This window comes from Xenopus tropicalis, chromosome 4, assembly GCF_000004195.4.
Source record: "Xenopus tropicalis strain Nigerian chromosome 4, UCB_Xtro_10.0, whole genome shotgun sequence".
Taxonomy (NCBI): Eukaryota; Metazoa; Chordata; class Amphibia; order Anura; family Pipidae; genus Xenopus; species Xenopus tropicalis.
Window position 1 is genome coordinate 25,200,232 of NC_030680.2, and position 5,635 is coordinate 25,205,866.

The 5,635-nt window shown below is 42.7% G+C and overlaps 1 pseudogene; it reads right to left on the reverse strand.

Annotated features, from left to right (window-relative positions):
• Positions 1 to 715: 715 nt before the first annotated feature.
• On the reverse strand, positions 716 to 872 carry LOC116410672 (annotated as a pseudogene).
• Positions 873 to 5,635: the final 4,763 nt, after the last annotated feature.

Here is a 5,635-nt window from a genome sequence, read left to right on the forward strand (position 1 = left end):
CTGTTTATAATATTGGCAACTTAGTGCTGAGTAAACTGAAGAAGCTGTTACTGAATTCATGTGCAACATGTGTAGACCTCCATTTTCTTACATACCACTTGTTTAACTACAAGTCTCCATCTTTGCCTTTGTGTGAACTTATAAGCATTAGTTCACCCATTATTCCAATAGTGATTCAGAGTGTCATCCCATTATATGTATTACTTACCAGAAACTCAAATTGGGCAAAAGGGTTGAGGAAACCGCCTCATACGTATGCAAATAAGTCAAAAGGGATTCTGGGAACAAATTCCTTAAGACTCTTTTACATGGGTTTATCCTATAGGCTTAAGCTTACCCGCTGGGATTTAAAGCAGAAGCCAGGATAATAGCTGATCAGATTCCCAACTACAGACCGGTTTCCATGTTGAGTAATCGCCTGTGAGTCCTACCCGAAGGCATGGGCTCCGATGCTTACGTGTCCAAGGCTTTTGCCAATGAACAGCATGTGCGGGCAGATCCACCTTCGCCGAAGCTAGGGTGAGAACCACCAAGTCTTGGCCTAGGGTCAAGCCCAGAGGATTATGACACCTATCCAGGGTGCAGAAGTGTACTGGTGCAATGCCCTTAATCACCTTGGTAAGGCTCCAGCTGGCAGCTGGAAAGTAAAAAAGGAAAATACCTCCCACCCACCTAATGGCTGGGGCAAAGGAAGTGAAGCTTGATTAGGCAGAAGGAGCATGTGCAAAGCCCCCAACAAAAAATAAGCCAGCAGCTCTTCCCTAATGGGAACACAGCCCCCTACTTTCATCAAGCTTCAGCTTCATCACAATTAGCAATAATCACGCCTCGGTTTGACCTCATTGGCTATGATACTGCCACTACACAAAGCTCTACAGACCAGTTTCACCTTTCTTGGGGCTCATCAGTGTAGTGCAGGGTTTTCTGATTAGCTTAGGTAGAGCCAGGAGTGGGGATACACAAATAGGTCAAAAGGGTTGAGGAGACCGCCTCATATGTATGCAAAAGGGATTCTGGGAACAAATTCCTTAAAGGAAAGTTAACACAAATTTTTTAAGTGAAAAGGCTATTCTACCCTGCACCAATAACTGCCCTATCCTGCAAACCCCTTAGTATTTTGAATGCTTTAAAAGAAAATGCCTGTTAAAACTTGGCTTCCTGTTATTCCATACTATTATACAGGGCAGCAGCTTTAGCGAAGTAGTGTTTGGGTGCCTATACTCTCAGCTTAAAAATGGTGGCAGAGCTAAAATGATTACCCTCCTCTTCCCCAGTCAACGAATGTGTCTTAGGCAGAACCAGAGCAAAATATGTCCCTTCCCAGACCCTCTCCTTCAGAATCCAATGAGCAACCAGCCATGCAATACGGCAATAATAATGGAATTCTCAAAATCTGGGATTTCAGTTTTCCCTATACAGGACGTATGCAGTTCCCATCACCAGTCCAATCTATACACTGCCCATTAGTGTGGGTAAAAATATTCAAGAATAGAATAAAAACACAATCAAGCTTGTTGAATTATCAGCAGGATTGAACCCATAACCTAACCACACTCCATCACAACATTATTTTTGCACTGGAACCCTTGACTCTCACACTTTACCATTGTAAAACCTTTATTTTGGGGGTAAATAAATGAAATAGGAAAACTCTGTGTTCTGAAATTTCTTTGGTCTCGATGTTCCAAAAAAACATCTGCATATTTGCTGCCTACACACATTCCCAGGTACTTATTGAAGCCTGGTAGGAGTTTATCTTTTCAGCTGCTCATCAACAAAACGTGGATAGTTTCTTTTTAATAGGGGTTTAATTACCACAATGGGTAGTTAGAAAGGCATTTGCCAGATACTTGTCCCAATCAAGATAAAAAAGAAATAACGTTCACCTGCTCTATACCTCCACAGCAGTAGTTAGCAGCTTCCACTTCTAAAATTGTAGCGGATAGAATGTTACTATTAGGCTGAATACTTGATTAAATTGCACCTTTATCACCTGTCCAGTTAACAGACAGCTGTGCCTTAATTTATCCTCTGAGGCATTTATTCATTGTTCCACTCCGCTGAGCATTTCTCATACAAATCTGGCCTGCCAGACTCTTCCCTTTTTAAAAATTCATTAAACGGAAACTATATCCAAAAAGGAGGGTTGGCTTTATCACATTTTCTTTCAATCCGCTGCTATTTTTTCCCCCGTACACGCTCAAATTATTATGTTAACAAATGAATGGAGTTGTTTTATTCCTTACTGCTAGAAAATTTGACAACTGAATGAAAGCACAGCCTTGAATATAAAAGGAAATAAGTTAATATACAAGCTGCTTTTAAATTAAGGGATACTGATAGTTCCCCATTTCCTATAATCTTCTTTTGGGCATAAGCCAAAATAATACAGGTCATTTTCTAAATAAGTGCAATAAATCTGTCAAAGTACCAATAGTTTAAGCTTAAAGGAGATGTCAACCCTAATTCTAATTTCAGTTCTAATGGATAGGGCGCCTTACCCCCACTTAAACCGCATAAGTGCCGCTCCCTCAGTCTCCTCCTACAGCCTGCACTGCCGCATTCTTTTCTGCTCGGTTTTGTGTGTCACCAGGCGGCCATTTTGCCGGGTGACGTCATTGAGAGCACATGTGTATGTTACATAGATTACAGTCCTTGCCCCTCCTGTCTGACCTCTTCAAGGATTGTTTTGTTCAAGCTGCTTTTTTAAATAAAGCTGTACAGACAGCTCTTTCCTTAAAATGAAACTGTTAGGGCATTAAACAACAATAAAATTAAACAGGAATGAAGTGTACATTCAGCAAATACTGTTTAAGCTTGCAAGACTCACTTATAAAATGCCTGCAGATCAGATTCAGCGGTGAAAAGGTTAAACTTTCCTGCCTGCAGTCAAAAGATGTGTTCCAAGAGTAGGGATGTAGTGAACCTCAAAAAAAAGGTTTGCAAACTCGTTCGCGAACTTACGCCAAAAAGTGCGAATATTCGCGAACTTTGCAAACCCCATAGACTTCAATGGGAAGGCGAACTTTAAAACCTAGAAAAGCCATTTCTGGCCAGAAAACTGATTTTAAAGTTGTTTAAAGGGTGCCACGACCTGGACAGTGGCATGCAGGAGGGGGATCAAGGGCAAAAATTTCTCTGAAAAATACTTTGTTGACACAGCGTTGCGTAAAACAGCAAAAGCAGCTGGCAGACCTAGCGGAAATACTTGGCGTTTTTTGCTATTTTGCGCTATTAGCACCATGGAAACGGGATTTGATAAAAAACACCATGTGTGGCTTGTGCGGCGTTTTTAGGCAGAGAAAAAACGCAGCGGAAAAACGCCACGCGAACCCAAATTGCAAACATATGCGAAAAGTTTGCGAACTTGCAAACTCGCGAACACCCGATGTTCGCGAAAATGTGTTCGCCGGCGAACAGTTCGCTACATCTCTATCCAAGAGAGGGAGCAGAGAGCTCTTGTTTACAAAGGCAGAGTTAGTATAGCAACTGCCTATGCGATAGGCTCATTGGAGGATTGACTGTGGGCGTGGTTAAAGAGTTCAATGGGCTGCTGTGTAGAGAAGAGATCCATCTCAAGTGAGCATGCTCATAAAAACGGCTTGGAACTGGGCATGTGCACCACGCCAGGCAGACAAGGAGATTCTGAAGGGAGGGGGGAGAGGGAGTTACTGAGCTCTGCAGTGAGAGAAACTCCAAGGGATCGCTTCAGTGTTTGCTTCTGAGGGACAGGAGTGGCAGGTATTTAAACAGTGCTGTGAGGCTTGTCTCTGCTAAAATTTTTGGTTGGGGGGTTGACATGTCCTTTAACCATGGCATTTACAATGAGGAGCATTCTCTTGTGTTATTGGTTCTCTTCTCAGTGGTGCACAATATCAACCCCTACATATGGCACTGGAGGTAGTTGTGATAGACTAGAGTACAACTGTAAACATTGTCCCCAGGCAAGAAAGTCAAACTGCAATGTGTGCCAACATGTTTACGACTGTTCCCAGACTTACAAAAATCTTAGTTGCCCTTTAAGCATTGACAAAACAATGACTCTCCAAAAGGAAAGAGGAAATAAAAAAACCATTGCAGTTAACAACTATTAATGAGGCCATCCCTAGAAGCAAGTCAATAACTATCCCATCAGTGTAATTATCTTCTTTAAAAAGGATTAAGTACCCTTCAATTAAGCAGTTTACTTATTTGTAACTTGTTAAAAAATAATTGTGTCTTCCCTCCCGGTCCTTTGCATTCGACCGTATCATCTACTTGTGTATTTACTTCTTTACCCAGTAATGACCCCACTATTCATCTGTGGCTTCGGCAGCTCATCACAAACCGCTGTGCCTTGCAGAATGGAACATTAAGCCTAAGGATGTGCAGAATTAGAATCCTCAACATTCAAAATGCATTAACCCCACCGTATGTTGATTTCATTTAATAAAAAAAAACAATTCTGCTGTACATGAAAGAGTACCCTTCTAATTCAGGTACAGTATGTATGGGATACAACATGAGGGACAGAGAGCTGTGTACACATGGATCATGTGGGATCCTCATTCATTTGCAATTAAGGTGCAGGCTGCTGGCACTGAGGAGATGGGCAGATAATGTAGCTGAAGGCTCATATCCAATTAAAATTAGCTTTGAAATGTGCGGACATAGTTAATTATGGACAGGAAAGTTTCATTTGCTGCACAATTGCTTTTATGCTTGAATATGGAGGCTGCTGTGTTGTTTGCCTCAGATAAACATTGGCATTAGAGATAGAGGACTGCTGAGCAATATGGTCTCTTTGCAAAGGCAAGTCAAGCTATAGGGCCTTTAAATTATCATTGCAGTGTGCACTTTTTAAAAACAAAAGGGGTCAAGTGTAAAAAAAAATGGGTGCCATGCAAGTATTGAATTGTGTGTACAGCAGAAAGCATTGAAAGGGAATTGTGTATTGCTGGGGGCTGCGTTATGGCTTCCTCTAGAGAGGCAAACAGGCTGTGCACACAAAGCTGTATAGAGCTCATATATATGTTTTGTGCAGGGCCAGGTAATAATTGCAAAAAATGAGCACAATGTGCTATGTGTTTGTACGGATCCATAGGGTTAACTAGTCCCTATGGCTTTAAACCCTGCAGCTTCCTGGTTTTGTGCTGTTACTGGGCAAACACCCATGTATCAGTTTTGAGTTCATATGTGTGATTATTGGTTAATAGGGAGACCCCTCCCCTGGGACACAGATATAGTGTTTAGCAGGGGGTGGGTCTGTCTCTTTGGCTGCCTGTGTTCTGAGAGAGGGGAGCATTGAGCATGGCGGCAGAAGAACTAGGCCCCCAGTAAAGCCATGTGCCCCAGAGTGTGTCTGGTGAAGTCGGGGACAGGGACCCCGTGAATGAGGAGCAGTTAGATAGCAAGTTTTGTGGAGCCCTTTCTAGGAAAGTGAGATAGTGAGGGAAGAGAGCACGAGCAGTTTGGCTCAGAGGAAAGTAGCTGTGGGAGTCCCTCCCAGACAGGCATTGTTGCCTTAGTGTAGGGCCATGGTTTAGACCTAGGAGGCAGGTAGTTTGAGGCCTGAGGAGAGTGGTATCCAGCTGACTGTTCCACAGAGTGAGAAACTGAACCGGTGGCACTGACCCTGCCCAGGCTCAAGGGGAGT